Here is a 24,016-nt window from a genome sequence, read left to right as displayed (position 1 = left end):
AAATGTGCACTGGGAGAGGCCAGAAAAAAGCAATAAATGGAAAAGTAAAGAGATCCTTGGAGTGTCCAAGTGTGAAGGCACTTGTCTCCTGAGACATGCCATGGTGGGAGAAAGGAGGAGTATGTGGTCCATACCATTGTCTAGTGAGGCTGTGTGTGCACGTTGCGTCATGTCCTTGCTGAAAATTCTGCAGTGATTTGACAGCTCATGTGCGCTTCAAATCGCTGCAGAAACACTGCATAATGGATGCAGTGTTTCTGCAGAAAAAAATGCCGATTTCATGCGCTCTGGATGCAGCCTCTCCCATAGACAGAGTGAGAGCTGCATCCAAAGCGTATGAAAGAAGATACATGCTGCATTTTTGAAAGCAGCGATTTGGATCAAAATTTCAGCATGCAAATCACTGCGCTCTCAAATGCAACATGCGGATGGATTATGCACAATCTTTATAGATTGTGCAGGGGACGCAGGACGCATGCGTTTACGCTGCAGTGCTAGACACAGCGTAAATGCATGCAATAAGCACATGTGTGCACACAGCCTGATACTGGACAGTGTGGAAGCCAGGTTGGTGCTGGTAAAGAGACTGGAAGCATTATCTGCTATCAAATCTACAACCTGGTCTCGCTATTCTGGCATTAAAACAGTGGTGTCCCATGCCCCTCTGCAAAGTGGGCCAGGAAGCTAGGCCTAGATGATGCGCGTGTTTGGTGGTCTACCCGCAGCAAGTCTAGTTTTCTCTGGTCCATGGCCACAGACTCTGCGTGCACCACTATCAGCGGGACGTCCACTTCCCCATCCCTTACTGCACGCCTTGTGCATTTTAAATTATATACACAGCTGAGAGCAGTATTATTAGAAAATAGCATAGAGTCAGGGAGCTCCTTAGATTATTGCAAGCAGCTCGATCTGTAGTTGTGACTGTTTTCAGCTACTTTTACCATTACAAATAACTTATACTTGCCAGCTTTAGTTTAGATATAAAATTCTTGTAAATATAGGCAAGTATTGCTTGGGTTTTACAAAACAATACAAGCTTTATCAAAAAACTAACCTTAGAGCAGGGAAAAAAACAAAAACCTAACTGCTTATAATATCTAAACTACGGGAATGGCCCAGCTACATTTTCAAGGCCAAATCACTAGGAAAATGATAGATGGCATGTTCCATATAAAGCAGAGCTGACATTTCTTTATAGAAATTAAAATGTTGACAGCATGGTATGAAATACTATTACACAATTTTCTTTGACCTTTTCTGAACGTTAAATATATACTAAAATCACCTGCCATTTTTTCTTAAATGGCATGCCTGTAACTATGAAATTAGTTTTATTGAGTATATAGTATGAATTTATGACAGATAATCATTTATTGCAAACATTCAACATGTTTTTTTTTCTATTATACCACATAGCTTATTATATTTTGTTATTTTCTTTTATTATGCATAACTATTTGTTTTCCTGTAAATCTCTTATTATTATTTTTTTTTTTTTTTCGTGCAGTGAGTTTAAGAACCGCACATATAGTATGATTATATAAACCTTATTCATACGTCAGCATTTTTGCATCATTGTTTGTATATCAAAGTAAGGTGTGGAACTTACAGGAAAAAAAACATAAACCATATAATTCAAAGATTGACTTCTGTGTTTTGTAGGCATTCCTGCTTTTGGCATACAAATACTGATGAAATACTGATCAAAAATGCTGATGTTGGAATGAAACCTTCCCACTTCAAACCTGCGCATGAAAAATGCATATGTGACATGTTCCATTTTTTTTCCATCTGTGTGGCCTTCCATGTTTATATTTGTCATCCATGCATCATCTGTGTGCCATCAATGTGTATGTGTGTACCATCAATGTGTCATACAGAAATAACATGCATCAAGAAATCAAGAATTTACTGATTTTATGTTTAAAGTTTATTGGCTAGATAAATAGATCGATAGATCGATAGATAGATAGATATCCGGCAGATATATAAACTACACAACCACGCACATTATAAATTTGCACCCTTTAGTGCCTGGCATATAGAGCTTATTTTGCAGCTTTATACCTATTAAATAAATAAATGAAAAAATGACATATGATTCCCCCTGTTGTCATTAATCAGCAACATAATCTGCAATCAGGGTAATGGTGCTTAGGGTTGATATTAGCTGTGAAGTGTCCAAAAATACAGCTGACATCAAAACCTGGTGCTAGTAATGTAAAGGTATCTATCAAACTTCCCCATTACTAGCCCAGCAATAAAAAGGAAAAATATACACAAAAATACTTTATTGAAAAAACACTCCCCGACATTTTCCGTTGTTCACCATTTTAAAAAAAATCCCACACGGGTCCAACATAGTCCACCGAATCGGACATAGTGCATAAATGTAAACCTGAAAAAAAACAGAAACACAGAGAAATAAAATGCTCTCTTTAACCTTGCTAGTTATCAAAAATGGAGGAGTCACCCAAGTAGTTTTGTTCATTTAGTTATTTAGTAGGTTAATAGGAGGCTGGACAATTTATCTATCTAGCTATCTATTATCTAACTATCTATCTATTACCTCTCTATCTATTGTCTTTGCACATCTTTAACACATAAAAAATCAGTAAATTTTTTAATGCATTTAATTCTGGTATGTGTCACATGGAAGGCACACGGATGTCATATAGATGTCACCCGTGTGCTGTACGTGTTAACATGGACCCATTGACTTGTATGGTTCCATGTGATCCATGCTGCCCGAAAAAATGTACATGTCCCCATATGGTTCACATGGACACATGATGTATGTGTAAGTGTGAAAACGAATGACACATGTACCAAAAACACTGACATTCTGAAGGGGGCCTAACATGGAGTCTTATTCTTTCCCAATAACTGCTCTCATGACAGCTGTGTAATAGAGATGATGAAATCTTTTGAAATTGGCAGATTTTACTAATTTCTCTCAAAATTTTGATATCACTTTCACACATACACAACTTTATAAATGTCAAAGTCACCATAGAACCAGATGGTAATCCAGTAGTTACCAACAGCCCATTTAATTATACCGTGCATTGACAGACGTGGTATCATCTTGCTATGACTATGAGATAGGTGATATATATATACCATAATGCTCTTTACTTCTTCCACACTAATTTGCTTGCTGGAGGCAAAGGAGGCCAATTGCGGCCTGTTTGTCAGCAGTTTGTATCTTCTCTTTGTGTTTATGTGGGTTTCCTCCAAATTCTCCACTTTCCTCCCACAGTCCAAAAATATATTGATAAGAATTTATATTGTGAGCAATAATTGGGAAAGTGTTGCTGAGTTAGTTTGTGCAAAATACTGTATGTTGGCGCTATATAAAAATAAAATTATTAGTATTACTCTTGGCCGGACAACTGGTGCCAGCGCTTCTACTGGTATGGTTTTTTCTTTTACACTACATCATCCATTGCTATTACCACTTTTTCTTTCACCACACATTTGTACAACATTACTAGAGATGAGCGATGTTCTAGGTTCACCAATTTCATGTTCGAGTGATTTTGGGGGGTGCTCGAACTCGAGCTTTTTGCTAAAAGCTCGACAGCTCGAGTTATGTTCGAGAACAGTTCGATCACCAAAAACGTGGCTTTTCACAGTAAGGCTATGTGCACATGTTGCTATCTGCATGCGTCCTGCGTCCCCAGCACAATCCCTCTCCCTTTCCTACTCAACGATCACGGGCGTCTCGCTCCACGTCTGTCACAAATCTGCGACGTCTTTTCCTCTTTAGAAAATGACTTCATTAGTCAATTAGTTATTCCGTGCTTTCCCCGCCCACTGGCGCTTATGATTGGTTGCAGACAGACACATCCCCAAGCTGAGTGACAGCTGTCTCACTGTAACCAATCACAGCTGCCGGCGGGCAGGTCTATATCGTGCAGTAAAATAAATTAAAAAAAAAAAAAAATGGTTTCCCCCATATTTGATACCAGCCAGGATAAAGCCAAACAGCTGGAGGCTGGTATTGTCAGGATTGAGAGCTCCACGTTATCGGGAGCCCACTACCCTAACAATATAACCCAGCAGCTGCCCGGAATAGCCGCATCCATTAGGTGCGACAGTCCCAGGGGACTCAACCCAGCTCATCCCGAATTTGCCCTGGTGTGGTGGCAATCGGGGTAATAATGAGTTTAATCATGCAAGGCATCTCCCCGAGATACCTTTCATGATTAAACTGAAAGTTAAAGTAAAGAAACACACACCGCAAAAAATCCTTTATTTGGAATAAAAGACAAAAAACACCCTGGTTCACCCCTTTATTAATCCCAAAAATACCCCTCCAGGTCCAAAGTAATCAACACGACACTGTCAGCTCTGCTCCCTGAAGATGTAGTGGCACCGTAGCAATGATAGAAATATCATTAGAGGCACTAGACTAGTGGATAAAGTGCCTGCCTAAGAAGCATAATGTTGGGAGTTCTGTTTCCGGTCCTAGTAAAGAATTTATTTTTTTATTTTTAATATTAAATTATAGTTATTATCTATTTATAAAGTAAAGTAAATAAACACACACCGCGAAAAAATCCTTTATTTGGAATAAAAGACAAAAGAACACAGTTTCATCATTTTATTAAAATCCCCCAATAATTCCAGGTCCGACGTAATCCACACGACACTGTCATCTCTGCTACAGAACACGAGTGCTTGGTATAAGCTCCACGTAGCAATCAAGTGAATCACGTGGTCATCTGAGACTTCAGCAATCCAAATGTCAAGATTACCAAATCTGCCTATCTTTCACATTAGAGGCAATTGCTAAGTGGATAGAGCGCTCACCTAATAAGCATAAGGTTGCGAGTTCTAGACCCAGTAAAGATTTTTTTTTAAATTATATTTATAATATATTTATAATTATAATTTAATTATGCACTAAGGGGAGGAGCCGGACATCAGCTGTGAGCTCTCTCTCTCTATCCCTCTCCTTTCTCTCTCCTTTCTCTCTCTTCTTTCTTTCTCTCTCTCCTTTCTAACTCTCTCCTTTCTCTCTCTCATTTCTTTCTCTCTTTCTATCTATCCTTTCTCTCTCTCCTTTCTCTCTCTCCTTTCTTTCTCTCCTTTCTCTCTCTCCTTTCTTTCTCTCCTTTCTCTCCTTTCTCTCTCTCCTTTCTTTCTCTCCTTTCTCTCTCTCCTTTCTTTGTCTACTTTCTCTCTCTCCTTTCTTTCTCTCCTTTCTCTCTCTCCTTTCGCTCTCTCCTTTCTTTCTCTCTTTCTCTCTCTCTTTCACTCCTCTCTCTCTTTCTCTCTCTCCTTTCTTTCTCTCCTTTCTCTCTCTCATTTCTTTCTCTCCTTTCTCTCCTTTCTCTCTCTCTCCTTTCTTTCTCTCTTTCTCTCTCTCTTTCACTCCTCTCTCTCTTTCTCTCTCTCCTTTCTTTCTCTCCTTTCTCTCTCTCATTTCTTTCTCTCCTTTCTCTCCTTTCTCTCTCTCTCCTTTCTTTGTCTCCTTTCTCTCTCTCCTTTCTTTCTCTCCTTTCTCTCTCTCTCCTTTCGCTCTCTCCTTTCTTTCTCTCTCTCTTTCACTCTTTTCTCTCTCTCTCCTTTCTCTCTTTCCTTTCTTTCTCTTCTTTCTCTTCTTTCTTTTCTTTCTCCTCTTTCTCTTCTCTCTTCTTTCTCTCTTTCTCTCTCTCTCCTTTCTTTCTCTCCTTTCTCTGTCTCTTTTCTTTCTCTCCTTTCTCTCTCTTTCTCTCCTTTCTCTCTCCTTTCTTTCTCTCTCTTTTCTCTCTCCTTTCTTTCTCTCCTTTCTATCTCACCTTTCTTTCTCTTCTTTCTCTACTTTCTCTTCTTTTTCTTCTTTCTCTGGGCGCCTCTGCTGCGAATTGCAATCCACAGCCACCCCAGAAAATGGCGCTTTCATAGAAGCGCCATCATCTGGCGCTGTATCCAACTCTTCCAACAGCCCTGGAGCTGGGTGGTTTGCTGGGTAATTATGAGTTATTACTAGCTTTGTTTTACTAGCTAGTATTAAGTCAGAGATTCTTAATGTCAGGCAAGTTTGACCCGGCCATTAAGAATCTCCAATAAAGGGGTAAAAAAAGACACCACACAGAGAAAAATTACTTTAATAGAAATAAATACACAGACACACTTAGAGACTCCATGTGTATTACTCCCTCTTATCCCTCCACGATCCTGATCTTCTGTCTTCTTTCTCCTTCAACACATGCAGCTCTGCTACAGCAGCAGCGCTGCATTGGAAGAAGACGGTGCTGCTTCCCGTGTAGTCTTTTCACTCCGTGAGTGATCAGAGGCTGTGTGCTGTTAGCGGTGACGTCACCACTGACAGGCGCGTTGCTATAGCAACGGTGATCTCCAATATTGACCGGGTATGGCAGCCAGTGAATAACGGAACGGGGAAGCAGACCGGGAACCCGACCGTGTGTCAGAGCATGTCGCCGGTACACGGAGATACACAAACAATCCCCGCGTACTGGAGAGATGCACTTACAGGTCCTAGCATGAAGTCAAAGCCATGTGACCAGTCTGTAGCCAATGAGATAGCAGACACATGACTGGTCACATGCTATTTTGACATCATGATAGGTCCTATCATCAGTGCTGGTTACCGGGAGGACGCAGCGATCATCGGAAGGAATAGCGGCAGGAGACAGAGTGCAGGACGCATCGCGGGGACCGGTAAGTGTTATGGCAATGTTTATTAACTGTATGTGTAAATTTATAATGTGTTTTTATGTGTTTGTATTTGCCTCCCATTGGTTTCAATGGGGTTCGAGAGGTTCGTCGAACGGCTCGCCGAGCCGAACTCGAATGCGGCGTCCGTTCGACGAACTGAACCGAACTCGAACCTCTAGAGGCTCGCTCATCTCTAAACATTACAGTTAACTCATCGACAATCTTGTCAACATTTTTCAAAAAGTACATAATAGTAAATGCTAGGTATATAGATATGTGTAATAAAAAGAAAAAATATGTCAGCAGACCGCAGATTAGGAGTAGCTTGTATGGTTGTTAAATTGGAATAGTAAAACAGGTGTGCAAAACCTGAAATGCAGTTAATGTCTACTTTGATTCTATTCTTTTGTACAAAAATCAAACTTTTTCACAAAAAAATGAAAGAAGAAATGCTTAGTAGGGCACTGTAGTTTTATGACATGTATAGATTTGACTACTAATAGAGATATGCAGAAAAATATATAGTTTTCAATATGTAATATGTTTGAGGTGGACAGATGCTGTTATATGTCTGGATTTTAGGGTATTTTGTTTTGCATTTTTAAAAACAATTATTTACTCTTTTTCACAAAAATGATTGCATAAAGGCCCCGTTACACGCAACAACATCGCTAATGAGATGTCATTGGGGTCACGGAATTCGTGACGCACATTCAGCCTCGTTAGCAATGTCGTTGCGTGTGACACATACAAGCGACCGCTAACGATGCAAAATACTCACTTGATTGTTGACACGTCGTCCATTTCACAAATATTGTTGCTGGTGCTGGACGCAGGTTGTTTGTCATTCCTGAGGCAGCATACATCGCTTAGTGTGACACCCCAGGAATGACGAACAACACCGTACCTGCGTCCTCCGGCAACGAGGTGGGAATGACTTTCATGCAGCTGCTCTCCGCCCCTCTGCTTTCATTGGACGCCTGCCGTGTGACGTCGCTGTGACACCACACGAACCGCCCCCTTAAAAAAGAGGCTATTCGCCGCCCACAGCGACGTTGCTAGGAAGGTAAGTATGTGTGACGGATACTAGCAATATTGTGTGCCACGGGCAGCGATTTGCCCGTGACGCACAAACAACGGGGGCGGGTGCTTTCACGAGCGACATCGCTAGCGATGTCATTGCATGTAAAGAGACCTTAAGACATGCAAAAAATCAGTACAATTGCTTTTGACAAGCAATCTTTCTAACACTAACTGCAGATTTGTTTTCTGTAAATAAAACTATTGTACTTTTTGCTTCTGCTTTCTAGTGCATTAAGAGTGAAGAAAAAAATGTGTATTTGTATTTCAAATGCAGCAGAACAGATGCCAGTTACACCATATCAGTGGTCAATCATACAGTCTGGTACTGCTGATGGCACCTCTACTACCTTACTTTATCTCTGTCATTTGAATCCCACTTTCATTAACCTCTTCACGACACATAACATACTGGGTACGTCTACGTCATGGATCATGTCAGGGTAACCACTGCCCGCTGCTGTGCTGAGCCGGTGGTCAGTACTGCACATGTCTGCTGATTTGAACAGTTAACATGTGTTGCTATCAGGCATGGATGGATCCGCAATCCACTTGTCCCTGTTAACCCCTTAGATAGCACTGTCAAAATGTGACAACACAATGTAAATACCTGATACGGTAAGTGCGCACTCACCCACCACCATTGGAAGTCACATTCAGAAATGCCCGATCTATCAAAATATAGAATCAACTAATCTGATTGGTAAATGGTGTAGAGGCAAAAATATTCCAAACACAAAAATTGCATCTTTTGGTTGTCGCAAATTTTGCACAAAATGCAATAACAGGCGATCAAAATGTAGCAAAGGGGGGGAGCCAGCACTGCTCATGAATGGCATGCAACAATAAAGAAATAAAAAGTGTAAAATTCACAAATTCATTCCTACTGTAAAAATTTAATGAGATTTTTTGCAAATGATTGATCAATGATTTGAGCCCCCCTGCCCCGTCACGGCAAATCTCTATAGGGGGGTCCCTAACGCTATATTATAAATTATTATGTACCATAAGGTCTCATATAATGAGCAGGACCACATGAAAACACCACTTACCTGAGACATGTCTGAACCGCTCCCATGCTACCAGGACTGACAACCGCGAATAAAGGCAAAATGTAGCACCTGCGTACCGTAGAAATGCTACCGCTAAAAACATCAGCTTGAGATGCAAAAATAAGCCCCAGAATCTGAAAAGTGAGAACGCTACAGGTTTTGGAAAATGGTGCAAAAATCGCACCACTTTTTTTTGGACAAATTTGTGATTTTTTTTAACCCCTTAGGTAAAAGTAAACCTATACATGTTTGATGTCTACAAACTGGTACTAACCTGAGGCATCACACTGACATATAAGTTTTACTATATAGTTAACAGGGTGAATAAAATATCCTAAAAACAATTGTACAATTACACTTTTTTTTACATTTTTTCTGCACTTGGATTTGTTTTGGCCGTTTTCCAGGACACTATATGCTAAACCTCATGGATTCATGTAAAAGTACAACTCACCCAGCAAAAAAAAGCCCTCATATGGCAAGATTGACGGAAAAGTAAAAACGTTATGGTTCTCGCGAGAAGTGGAGCAAAAAAAACCAAACGGAAAAACGGAAAATCGCCTGGGGGTGAAGCGGTTAACAAAATACTACCATCATATTCCTCACTGCAGTACTTTTATAAGACAATACTGTCAGGAATACTTGTCAAGTGGGGCTTTCTCTTCCCATCTTTATTGCTAAGTGGTAAGTTCTGACATCAACTCACTATCCTAAAACCACCTAAAAATGGTTGCTGCATTCCCTTTCTTTATTATACGGTGGCTCCATATGGCATCTGTTTTTTTCTATGCACCCATAGACTTAAATGGGTGAGTGTCAACTGACACACAGAAGAAACTAGTGTATGCTGCCATTTTTTTTTTACATGTAGAATCGGTAAGTGAAAAAAATGCTCATCTGCACTGACTCATTGAGTAACATTGTTTTTCTCATGGACAGAACTCAGAAAGGAAATATGCTTGTGTACACTTAGGGTGTGTGCCCATGATCAGTGTTTGCAGCCTTTTGGATGTAGCATGTTTTCACTGTGTCCAAAACGCTGTGATGTACAGTACAAGCATAGTGGATGGGATTTCTGTGCTTGTTTTTTCCGCAGCAGACACTGACCTGCGGTGCATCTTTCCAGATCGGAGCATGTCAATTGTTTGCTGTGGATTTGCATGCATCCTCTGTAGGGAGAACACAAGCGAGAGACCACAGCGTACTGAACCCTGATCGTACAAGCAGCTGGGGTCTCCTGCGTTCTCCTGCGGAGGAGACTCGTGGCCCCGCAGATCAGGATCCGCTTTGTCCAGGACGCAGTGAGTCCTTGTCGTGGGCATGTACCCTTACTCTTCAGATGTAATTCTATTCAGGAGATGTGGCGCTCTGTGAAAAAACCTAACCATTATTCAGATTGATTATTTTAGACCCAAAAATAACATAATGATAATATCTGTTATTCAATGTAATACATTAAGAAGAATTAGTGGCACAATATAAATGAAAAAGGAAAATAACCAGTGTGCAATAAACGGTTAAGTTTCTTACTCTATGGCCTTTATCTGCTCTCCATAAAATGGGCACTTTAGTAAATGTCTAAAAGTTATTATGACAAGTGATGGTTAAGGGTAAGAAGCATAAAATACATATATATCTGTACTTACGTTATAAGTGCCATATAGATAGATAGCTTCCAGTACGGTAAAGTACTGCTATTACTATTAAGTCATGATGTTTACCCTCTAAAAGAAAATATGACATTTCATTATGTAAAATAATGAAATTACAGCTTGAAGTGCCCTATAATTCTTTTGACCTTTCAAAAAGAGCAAATTCCAGAGTACAAACATTTTAGACATGTTCCATGTATTAAACTAGACATTTATTTAAGGAAAAAGGATCAGACTTTTTATGGAAAAATAGTTAATTGCAAAATTAAAAAAAAAAATGCCTTAATAGCTTGTGTGTCCTGTTATCAGTTCTTAAAATAAGGAGTCCAGTGCTTGCATTGGAGGTTCATTCTCAATATGGCATCAATATGAAAGACAAACCACAATCATCATTAGTAAGGACATACATGATATAATTCTGCTTTTGAAAATTGCGATTTATTGAGCGGGGCATACAAATAGGCAATACGTAGAGGTAGGGTAGCTGCAAGCCTCAAGCTTCCTTAATACAATATCCAGGATTGTCTGCTACCTTCTAAAGTGGATGGCAAAATGGTTACCATCCTGTCTTAAGGAACTGTCCCCACAAAAGAATGGCCTAACTGTTGGTTGGAAGATATATTGATGATGTCTGTAAAGCGCTGTACAATTAATGATGCTACATAAGCAAGAAAAATGAATAACATTAATAAATATTGCAGGCTTGGGATCTTACTGCTGGGACCTCTATGATCACTAAGAATAATGTTCAGGAGTCTGCCTTTTCTATGGAGTAATGACTAAGCACCTGCACTACCACTCCATTGTTTGTTTATACGACTGATGATATGCAGTGTTCATCTATGTCCATCAGTCCAATGACTGCAGCAATGTATCCCATGCTTGCCTATTGCGCTATTCAAATGTTGGAGTCAAGAGTCCCATTCTCAGTATCAGAAGGTGTCCTTGTAGTCAACTATCCAGTAGTTATGGTAGACCAAGTTCAGATAAAAAGTATACAAAAGACCCGCATTTCTGTTATTGCAGATCTTCTATTTAGAAATCTACATCAAGCAACTATGGTTATGGCATCATCAGCAGCTGTGAGAAAAGAACCACCCAAAAGTGAACAGATACATAGGTCCAACGAAGACCAACTGCAATGGATGTCCAAGTGTGGTGTTCGTAAGGAAGATTAAATTAACACGAGCAAGAAAAATATATATAGAACTTGATGTTTCATTGGGATAAAACTGCAACACGTTTCGCATGCATAATAGTACATCTGTTTGAATTTAAATATATTCCAACTAATGCCTGTCCCTCTTTAGTTAAGTACAAGAGGTTTACCTGAAAGTAATACACTAGACTGTTAAAGATCATAAGTATATTGGAAATATCTTTATATTTCTAAAGACATTCCAAAATGCACATGAATTTAGTTACATGAACAGACTAAAAAAAATGAAGTACTGTAAGAAAAAAAATAGCCAGTTTTGTATTATACATTTTCTAGGTGAGGAAATAAAGACAGGCCAGCCAGGATTACACAACAATCACAGTTACCTTTGGAAGATTTGCTTTTATCATTTTTCCAGCTAGTATATATTTTTCAAACTGCATTTTCACTGTTTCTTTGACTTATCATCCTCTCTATTTTTGATGTGCTCTCACTAGGTGTAAGCATCGCATCTTCTGGTTTAACGCACAATCTTCTCACGGAGGACAGGGAGAGTGTCCCTGCCCTGATCTCATTCTCACTGTTCAGAGCACAGTGACAGAGTGCCTGAGAGATGCATCAACCTAGATCACTGCTCTCCATCTTAAATATATCAATCAAGCATAGGGCGTCTCGCCACACTTCTCCCAAGGACATATTTTCCATTTCTGTCTCTCAGTTAATGAATCCTCTAGAAGCCAGAGACAAAAAGCAAATTGTTTAAGGTGAACTTCTAACCTTCAAATCATTGTAAAAAGATGCAGTTTATGAGGATTGCGTGGCTAGCAATTCCATAATATCTCATTGAAACATTCCAGATCTGCAGGAGCTTTTTGATAATGTCCTCCAAGACAGTGGAAATTCATTGCATATTCATATCTGGACCATCAATAAATTGGGTATTTTATGCCAATATCTGCAATCTAAAGACTTTGTGCAATACAGCGAGTAGCAGTTCAATAGAGAATTTATGTAGGGCGTGTATTTTCTGAATGATAGCTTTTCATGGCATCTCTGTGCATTGATAGAATACAGACAGTGTAGTATATTGTACCTTACATGAGGACAGAAGCCGCTATCGCACAGTAGGACAGATGTACCAATGTTTCTCAATTGTAAAATTGCAGTAAAAATTTTCTACCAATCATTTCAAATTGTTTATTCCATATTTATCAACCAGATGAGACCTTTACAGAGTTTTGCCTGGTCAGATGTAAAAAAAAAATCAGTACTGTAATGTGGTGGGAAGGGACACATATCATTGACTGTAAAACATATTTAGCAATGTGAAAAATCAGAAAGTATTTGTTTTGTTCTTCTTGTTTTCACTAATCGTTCTCTCCTGTTCACGACCATGCACATTTTCCTTTTTATTTGTACAAGTAGTTCTAGGAGCTCGAAAATGTTAAAATCATTTTTATTTTGTCAAGATCGAGAAAAATATAAACAAAAAAGAGAGAATTACTTGTCCACAACAAATATTTTTATGCATTGGACATGTTCTTTTTTTCAACAGAGCCGGACTAGAAACAGTCATTTAGATTGGTGGTGGCTCTATTATTTTTTTTATCTTATGTTGCTATGTTTTTTATTTTTTTTTTTTATTTTATTTTACCCATTGTACCCACCATAAGGTCATAAACTACATTTAAATCTATTTTTATTATTGCTGATTTTCAATGTATCTGGATTCAGCTATAGGATTCAGACCAGACTGCATAGATGGCAGATAGTTATGTTGCCGATAACACCCACAAAATGTGGAAGCCTGGAGTCTCCAGTGAGAATAAGGCTAAGCCGATATCCAATATGCTTACAACTACCTGCTGAGCCTACAGGGTCCAGCCCATTTTTCCACCCACAGATCTTAATTTGATTCCATCAGATGTTTTGTGCACAACAAAGGGGAACATGTCAGTACTGTCTACTTTGATAGAAAGTACAAAGGTATCCAGCTCAATTGTTCCTCCAAGAACACGGCATCTGTCCAAGACAATGCAAGAAAAGTTTTGTTCCAGCACATATGGAGTATAAACTTCTCTTATTGGGAAAATATAGTAAAAAACACACACGAATGGTAGGTGAAAAAACAGCAAACTGGCCCCAGAAATACCGGTTTATGCACTTCGAGGCATGCGCCTCTTAATCTAAACCATGTTTAATCATTATGATTAAGAGGTGCACAAAATACGTAAACCAGTGTTTCTGGGGCCAGTTTGCTGTTTTTTCACCTACCATCTGTGTGTGTTTTTTACTATATTTTTCCAATAAAGGGAAGTTTATACTCTGTATGTGTTAGAACAAAGTTTTTCTTGGATTATCAGCTTTGATAGAAAGAAGAATGCCACCTCACCCAACTAATTGTCTTTTCTCAAGATGTTTTGTTTGTGGGTGGACTAGAGGGAAAACCCAGTGATAATTTATAGTCTGTCACTGTTGGCAATATTATTACTATTGAAAATTTGGTATGGAGATGACTGACCATCTGTAACTTACTCCATCCAAGAATATTATCCCTGGAAAAACCTGAGACAGGAATTGGAGGAGTTAATTCTGCATTGCTGATGGCACAGGTTTTCATTGACTTGGGTAGTGAAAGCAATACTGGGTAACCTCAGAAAACATTCCCACCAATGTCTCATTCAGTACTGATCTAAGATGGTTGGTATCCCATAATGTTGCCGATGACACTCCAAACTCTGTTGTAATGTATTATGATGATAAAGGAAGGTAGAGAAAAAAAGGTATTCGGCTCACCCATATAAGGTCCTCCAGTCTGCAGTTGATGCACGTAGTCCTAAATTTTTTTTTTTTTCTTTCCATATGTCCATAATATATAAAATCCTATACTGGAAACGATATAATATCTAGTCCACATACATGTATTTCTATGTTTTTTCTTTGCCCTGCACCCACAGAGCACATGCATTTACATGCAAGTGTATGTGTGCACATACCACCTATATAAGACATATCCACTTATTATAATATCTGTATGAACATCTTTTCACAGACCAATGAAATAATCTTGTTTCCTTGGTAAAATAATTGCTATACGAAACATATGGGTGGGTGGAATGGCGCACACATACACATGTATGTTTGCATTGACCTTATTTTGAGGTCTTTTTGTAACCTATGAATTGTTTTTCATTGAATTTCCCAATAGATATACATACGCATATGGGGTTAAAAGAATCCAATGATATACCAACCCTCTTACTAATTTGCATGTTTTCGGGTGGACTCCCTTCCTGTTTTCCATCTTGCTCTTGAATTTCATTGCTTCTTAAGGTGCTATATATATTTCTTGCCTCCCATCCTACATGGCTTATGATTAAGGACTGTTTTTAAATTCCCCCTTCTGTGTCCGAAACGCGTCAAGCCGCACGGCAAGTCGCATGGCGATTTTGGATGATTTGTGACCCTTCCTTTATTTTTAAACTTCTCAAATAAAGCTTGAAGATTTTTATTCATCTATATTGGTGCTGAGTCCCACTCATTTTCTATTACCATTATGATGATAAAGTAATGTGTAGTAATTCTCAAACCACCAATGCCATATAGGCATGTCACGATGAGTCCCCTCTTAACCGATAATTGTAAACCCATCACTATTTTAGCAATGTAGGATGAAATTATTATGATTTGCGACAATGGGGAACCTACTAATGTAGTAACATTGTGTGATACAAATAAGGTCAAATGGGTTTGGGAACCCATGATGCTCCAGAGAAATGATATAACGGCAGGATCCACTCAATCTAGCAAGACATGCACCCCATACATGTCAGCTGTGCCCCACGGCCAGAGCGTCTATAACTTAGACAGCAGACTGCTGTTAAAACATGGGGAGGAGTGTGAGTCCTGTGAGACTGTTACATTAACTCTCTACCCCCCAATCCTTCAGAGCCAGGAGTTTTTAGCCACTTTACATAACAACATCAGAGACTATGCTAATAAGCAAAGTGTAATCGTGGATCCAGGGAGGCTGTACTGGGGAGACTAAAGTGGCCCACTCTAGAAACCAGAAAAATGGTTATGTCATTTTTGGCTACTGATGGGTTATCTTTCCAAGTAGATGCTGGTGAGATAGGCTTGGAATGTGATCTGTAAATTAATCTTCCATGCCATTTCTAAAAAGCGGGAGCTTTTATGGATTAGATAAGTGATTCGATGTCATTGGGCAACTAGTGCCATCCCCTGTGTGTAGATAAATACATTTGTGAGTGGTTGAAAGTTTTTCAAAGGGCAAACCTTGACTGTGAATATCATTGGCTGCAAATAGGTGTTGCATAAGCAATGTAGATAATTGCCCCTAAGGCATAGATATCACTTCTAGATCCCAAGTAATGGCTACCTTTCCATACCATGTCAACAATAATCTGATATCAAAAACACCCACAGATTTATCTGTGATTATGGGACACACTTACTTCTGAGGTTTCAAGCATCTGGCTTTTTTGGCTTGGGAAACTACAGTAATGTAATATTTGAATTCTGGATATAGCATAGTCATGTTTGGTGTGTCTAGAATGGTGACATTATGCTTGGATCACTAGGAGCTTCCTTTGGGAAAATATGAGATAAGTTAGTAATTATGACTGTTCCCCTTATTTCCAATTGCATACAATTAGCTATCCTCATCTCTCCTGATCAGGAGGGGGGTGTTGATGAACCCCTTTGTGATATCTCCTCCAGAAACACACATTGTCTAATCCAGAAGACAGATGAATTGTAAATTTGTACTAATTTCTATGGTGGAATCATTCACAGTTCTCATCTTTAAGGGCTTTCCTTATCACTTTTTCTTTTATACTGTTTTAATCTCTTATGTGTATTTTTTGTGACTTTTTATATCTTTTTTGTAACATTTTAAGCACTGTAGCTTTTTCATATATTTTAAATTTAATGTGTGTTCCTTTCTGCCAGAGTGTAAGAACTGTACCTGTCAGGTGTTTGGAAAAGCTGGGTGGCGTGTATCCTAGTCTGTTGCTCAGTGCAGGTGTCCCTCTGCCAAGTGGTGGCAGTGTAAATTGTGGTATGGATGTGTGAACTGGCTGTGAGGTGTGCCTATCTCATTGTTAGCCTACTGGGGTAGGTGAGTTGTTGAGCGAGTGTGAGTCCCCCTTTACAGTAATATCCGAGCAACATATGCAGTGAATACGTGGTCTTTGTGACAAAATTGGTGACAGCAGTGGGGTAATTTTGTTATTAGGGCAGTAAGTACCTTAATTACTTTATTAACCTTTGCAGTGAAAGGACTGGTAGAATCCTTGCATAGAGAACTGCAAACAGTAAGGATAAACTAAATGATTAACTTTGTTTATTTTGATATGCTGTCAAAATATTCCCACGCTGCTCCACCAATCTTGTTTTTTTCCTATTTTTTATTTAGTGAGTGTATATGCAGACAGATGTTTCTGCTTCTTTCTTCTCATCAGTACATAGCTGGATACTGGTTGTAAGATATTGCCTGTAAGACAACATACAGCAGCTGGATATTCTCAATAACAACCCATACCCCCCAGCAATGCATCGAAGACATCACACCTAGTCGGCCAGTACCATACTCTGTAATCGTGAGGGGTAAGAACTAGGGTTGATCAAATACCTCAAATATTCAGCTTCGCGAATATCTGATGAATTGCCGCTATGCGAATATTCGATGTGCAATGTAAGTCTAAAGGGTACTTTGCACGTTGCGACATCGCATTGAAAGTGACGCACATCCAGCGCCAGTAATGACGTTGCAACGTGTAAAGCCTAGATGCACCGATAAACGGTCACAAAAGCTTCGAAAATTGGTGATCTGTGTAATGTCGGTCATTTCCATAATTTCGCTGCAGCGACAGGTACGATGTTGTTCCTCGTTCTTGCGGCAGTACACATCGCTGTGTATGAAGCCACAGTAGCAAGGAACATCTCCCTACCTGCATCCCGCCTGCAATGTGGAAGGAAGGAGGTGGGCAGGATGTTTACGTCCCGCTTATCTCCGCCCCTCCGCTTCTATTGGCCGCCTTCCGTGTGACGTCGCTGTGACGCCACATGACCCGCCCTCTTAGGAAGGAGGTGGGTCGTCGGACAGAGCGACGTCGCAGGGCAGGTAAGTGCGTGTGAAGCTGCCGTAGCGATAATGTTCGCTAAGGCTGCTATCACAAAATATCGCATGTGCGACGGGGGCGAGGACTATTGCGCTCGGCATCGCTACAGTTGGCTAGCAATGTCGCAGCGTGCAAAGTACCTCTTAGGGAAACCCGAATAGTTCCGAATAGTTGTTATTCAGGTTTCCCATAGACTTACATTGCACATCGAATATTTGCGAATAATCGAATAGCGGCGAACTATTTGGCAAATATTCGTGAAGCCGAATATTTGAGGTATTCGATCATCCCTAGTAAGAACCTCAAGACATCTATCTACAGATGGGAGTCTCGTTCAGTTAATATTCTAATTCATATTGCATTTTAAGAGATGGAAAGTGCTAAGAGTTTTTTCCTATAGTTTTTCTCTTTCTGGATGTAAGCGCATTTGACTACTTTTTCCAAAAAGCATTCTCCGTCAAACTCAATTCACCATCTTGATCTTCTCAATAAGAGCCATCACCACCCCTCTCCTTCAGAGATTAGTTCAATACAAAAAAAAGAACTTTCTAATATATTTTGTGTTTCAGCTCTTTACAGTTTTCAGAACTCTCTACACTGTTAATAATTCGTAACATCATGGCTTACAGTTCTAATCATTTTGAATTAACGGTTTTCAGATATTGCAAGAAACAAGCTTTAAATAGGACCTGTTGGATTTCCCTAGTACTAATTACCATTTGCTTTCCTTTTCAAGATCATCTGATACTCTGAGGTTTTCACACAATTAGCACTTTTCTTTGCTATGTTACATATTAAGTTAAATAAAATATAACCCACAATCCACTTCAACTCAGACAGATGACTAAGGGAATCTGTAACAGGGATTCAAAGTCATAACTTTGCTTTAGGTTGCAAAGCATAAATTGATGGAAACCTAATAGTAGTAATAAGCAAGCATGCTCTGCACTTCTCATTACTAAATTGAAAATTGGGGTGCTCGAGATCCATGCTCGAGTCCCCACCCCGCATGATTCGCAGCTGTTTTATAGCCACTAAACATGCAAGAATTGCTTGCCTATCATGGTAATGTCGTAGCCAATTTGGTTATTAGCATTACTGTGATTGACTGGCTGCATCGCATCATTGGGTCTTATATGAGACCTGGTGATGCAACGCTCATCTCAGTGCAGTTCAGTGAGAGTTTATGTAGGAGGGACAACTTAGATTAGAGCAGTTTCACACATGTGCCTTTCATGTAGCACTAAAGAGTGTTTTTAGGCTAGTTTAATTTAACAAATAAATAACATAAAAAAATCAGCGTGGGTTCACCTTAATTTTTGATAACCTGCCAAAGTACAGCAGACAGCTGTGGGCTGGTATAATCCGGCTAAAAAGGCTCATTGTTATTGGGCTGTTCCGAGCCTAAAAATAGCAGTCCTTAGCCATCCCAGAATTGATGCATCCATTATTTGCACCATTTCTGGCGCTTCAGCCTGATTAACCTGGTGCAGCGGCAATTGGGGTAATCTTTTTGGGGTTGATATCAGCTGTGAAATGTCAGCTAACATCAATCTCAGGAGTTAGTAATATATGGGTATCTATCAGACACCCCCATTACTAACCCAGCAAGTGTAAAGTTAAAACACACACACAGAAATAATAATTTATTTGAATAAAGACTCTCCCAGACTATCCCACATTCACCAATTTATATAAAAAAACCCTTAAAGATCTGATGTAATACATTGTGTAGTGGTCCCACAACGTCTCCCCATTCCATACCCCAACCTATGGAGCCTTGTTCTCTCTGTCACTTTGGATCAGTTCCAGACATTAAGTTCCCTGAGTTACTGTCACCACGTGTGAGTAACACCTGACCCAGAATTTCACATTTGTGAAAAGGCATCTGAGGCTCGAAGACCCCAGGGGCTCTACTGCTGGAACTGTTAATGATTTGGCATTTCCCCCCCAAAAGCCGAGATGATGCTACCAGGTTTAAACTACCAACACTGCAGAAGATGGGCATCCTGTAGTGGTCTTCAATTTACAAAGCCCTTAATGTGGAGAACACAATTTATATTCATGTAGTCTGGTACTGGAGGTTAATTTTTTAAGGACAGAAAGTTTCTTTGATACCAGGTCTGAATGCACCATCATGCACCTACAAGTCTTCAAGATCTATTTCAGCCATAAGATGGAACCCAAAGATGGGAGTCTTATCTATTTTATGGAAGCTAACAATTACCAGCTGCTAGGTAGTGATGTGGGTAAGAGTGAAGTTATTCTGAAAAGACATTGGTAAAAAATAAGTGTTTCCGGTGAATCACCACCTAAGGAGGGAAATTCATGTTATCCTGGTGGTGAATATATTGTGGGATCTGAATCATGTCTGTTTGCTAAAGAAGGTCCACGGTACAGGACTAGAAAACACCTGCCATCTCAGAAAGTCCTTTAGCAGGTGGTGAGAAGTTTCAACTTTCAGAAAATCGCCTAGACCAGTTGACCTATGGGCCTGATTAAAGTTATCTCACAAAGCCCAGTGGTGATCTCACCAAAGAGAGAACAACTGTTGATGTTGCCTTTGAGGGACTATTGAAGGTTGAATGGTCTGGAAGTGCTGATTAAATCAGTATTCAATTAGGAGTCCCAGACAAGACCTTTGGTGGACTTTTAGCAACTGTGAAGGATGGCTGTGTGCCTATTGGTTGTAATAACGTGCGGAATAGTGAAGTCACCATATCCATGGGTACCCTGCTGGCTGAAGTTTATGTGCCTGGTAGAGAGGTAATTCGAAGAACGGGGTTCAACCTACTGCCCGATCAGAAATAAGCCTGGACTTATGCTGTTGAGGTGGCCATGAAAGAAAACACAACTGCTAAATAAAATGCTAAAATCATCTTGGACTAGAAAGGGGAATCAGAGGACCTTAGCTCCTGTTCATCAGAATTACCTGGAAGATACCGTATGGGAAATTCAGGAGTAATTCTACCATCGTAGTGAAAATGTTGGCTTCTCCCCTACCAATAAGTATGAGATTTAAACTGGGAACTCTCCTCTTAACCATCAGATTCCTCCTAAAGTGTAACAAGAAGTAAAGAACATGCTCACCAGTATGTTGAACAAGCAGGTGACCCAAGTGCCAGAGTTCTCGGGCAGTGCCAGTGTTCTTGGTAAATAAGAAGAACGGGTCCCTCCGATTCTGTGTCGACTACAGAAAAATGAATGCTCACATAGTATGAGATGCCTTTATTCTCCCTTGGATCAAAGAGTCACTCTTGGTCTGCTCTTGGTCATGATAAATACTTCTCCACCCTTGCAGGTATTGGCAAGTGCCAGTAATAAAGAAAATAAGGTGAAGATGGTGTTCATCCTTCTGATTGGACTCTACAAGTTCAACAGTATGTTGTTTGGGCTTTCAAATGCATCCATGAGATTTCAGCGGCTAATGGAATATGGCATGGGTGACCTGAACTTTTAGTCTCTATTGATTTACCTGGATGTTGTGCAGTATTCTGGACGTCGTTCGAAGATCATCTGCAGAAACTATTGCATGTCTTACAACAACTTTGAGATAATGAATTGAAGATCAAAGCCAAGAAATACCAAGTGTTCCAATACCGTACAGAGTATCTGAGTCAGGTGGCAACTCCCAAAGGGGTACAGCCAATCACCAGCAAGGTTGAAATTGTCCATAAGTGGCCTCAGCGAGATGTGGGGGATGTTAACAACTGGGTCCAGACCAATAGTTGGCCCTGGCCAGAGGAGCTGGTGGGACTTTGATCAAAGGGAGAAAAGCTGCTGTGTCAATGGGATAAATTGACTGTGATCCAGGGTCTTTTCTGTTTTAAGATCTATATACAATTTGAGTTACAGCACTGCCAACACATTGTATTTCCCATAACATTAGATCCAGTAGCCGTTCAAGAGGCCTATGGGAGCAAAAAGGCTTATAAATGGTTACAGAGAATAGTGTACTGCCCGAACCTGGAAAAAATAGTGATTTTTTTTTTATTATTATTATTAATAATAATAATGAATTGAGTGGAACGTACCAAAAATGTTGAGAATATGAGTTGGGCAAGGATCTAGAACAGCCAGCTTCCATTCAAACCATTCAGACGTTCACTCTGCTGGAGATAGTCATGATAGACTATGTGCAAATTGGGTACTCCAGTTCAGGATACCTGTGTTGTTTGGTGATGACTGACCAGTTCTCTTAAATTGCAGTAGCGGTGCCCAGGGCTACCAGAAGGAATTTTAGGGCCCCATAGTGGCAAAATTTCCTTAAGATTCCATCCAGGCTACATGTACATATAGACACACACACACACACACACACTCTGCAACAGACACATTTATTTACACAAAAAAATTATACATTACCACATCTGGCAAATCCTGTTTGGTACAGAGCAAAAGAAGAAGCCACTGGGACCTGCACAGATGATGCAAATGTTGAGCAATTGCAGGACCTTTCAATGCACCTTTCCAGTCATGTGATCAGACACATGATCAGTCACATGACATGAAAGATCCTGAAATTCCTAGTGGAGAAGGTCCTCCAGCTGCACAGCTTACGCACCCTCTGTTCTGGTCTGGTAAGCTTCCTTTTATGCACTGAACTGGTCACATACATTACTGCAGAGAAGGAGGGAAGAGAGCAGCTCTCTGAGAGCAACTCTCTGTGAGCAAGCCCTTCTCTTTGCTTCTGCTCACTGGACCCCATACACCAGTAAAGGAAGTAATGCCCTCACGGTGGCCCTGAATCTACCCCCCATACATAAGACAGTAGAATCTGGCGGTATGTCATCACTTCATTCAAGTGTTAGGGGGGCTCTACACGTTGCGACATCGCTACTGATATATCATCGGGGTCACGTTGTTAGTGATGCACATCCGGCGCCGATAGCGACATCGCAACATGTAAATCCTAAGTGCAACGATAAATGATTGCAAAAGCGTCGAAAATCGGTGATCTGTGTAGCGTGGGTCATTTCCATAATGTCGGGTCGACCGCAGGTACGATGTTGTTTGTCGTTCCTGCAGCTCCACACATCGCTGTGTGTAAACCCGCAGGAGTGACAAACATCTCCTTACCTGCATCCCGACGGCAATGTGGAAGGGAGAAGGTGGGTGGCATGTTATGTCCCGCTCATCTCCGCCCCTCTGCTTCTATTGGCCGGCCGATTAGTGACGTTGTGGTGACGTCGCTGTGACGCCGAACACACCTCCCCCTTGAAGGAGGGATAGTTCGGCAGTCACAGCGATGTCGCCCAGCAGGTATGTGCGTGTGAAGCTGCTGCAGCGATAATGTTCGCTACGGCAGCAATCACCACATATCGCATGTGTAACGGGGGCGGGTGCTATCGCGCTCGGCATCGCTAGCTGATGCTAGCGATGTTGCAACGTGTAAAGTACCCCTTAGAGTGTCCACGGGCAATTAATTCCAATCAGGGACTATACTGCCAGGGTGCTTTATTGAAGAAGTATATCACCTGTATGGTATTCAGTTGTCTAGGACAACACCCTAATATCAACAAAGCAAATGTGTATCTGAACATTTTAATCGCACCCTTCTTTAAATGCTGCAGATTCTGGAGAATGGCCTGAATATCTACCTGAACTTATGCGGACTTATAGCAATCGGGTCCATAACACGATAGGATATTCTTCCACACATGCTGATGTTTGGGAGGGTAGGGAAAGAAATTAAAGACCTCCAAATGCTTTATCTCATGGTTGACCCTTTTCGGGTCACTACTGCATTGGCCCAGGAGCACTGGCAACACTTGAGAATGAATTGTAAAGCACTGTGGAATATGTTGTCTCTATAGAAAAAAAGATTATCATTATTATTATTATTATTATTATTATTATTGTTTTGGTGCACAGAGTGGTGGGTGACCAGTTGAGACAGAGGGCACATCATGACCCAAGACAAGTGCAAAAGGAAGTGTTTGCCCAGGTGAAAAAGTGCTGGATAGAGCCAAAAGGTGGTCTAGGAAGTTAGATGACTGGTGGGAGGCAGAACAGTATGTGGTGAAAAGGAGACTGGGGCCTAATATCTTCGTACTTGAATTAGAACAGGTGGGGACTAGAAATCTACATCAGAACATGTTGCAGCCATGCCAGTTTGAGACACCAGTGGCTGCTGAGGTGGAATCTGAACTTGAACCAAGGAGGGCAGACCTACCCATAGATATTGATTAGTGGGCTGTACTCACTCCCTCACAGGCTTAGGGCCAATCTGTTATAATATTGCCCAGCAGATAAAGTGTG

The sequence above is a fragment of the Anomaloglossus baeobatrachus genome, chromosome 1 (genome assembly GCF_048569485.1).
Source record: "Anomaloglossus baeobatrachus isolate aAnoBae1 chromosome 1, aAnoBae1.hap1, whole genome shotgun sequence".
Classification (NCBI taxonomy): Eukaryota; Metazoa; Chordata; class Amphibia; order Anura; family Aromobatidae; genus Anomaloglossus; species Anomaloglossus baeobatrachus.
This window is presented reverse-complemented; position numbering follows the sequence as displayed.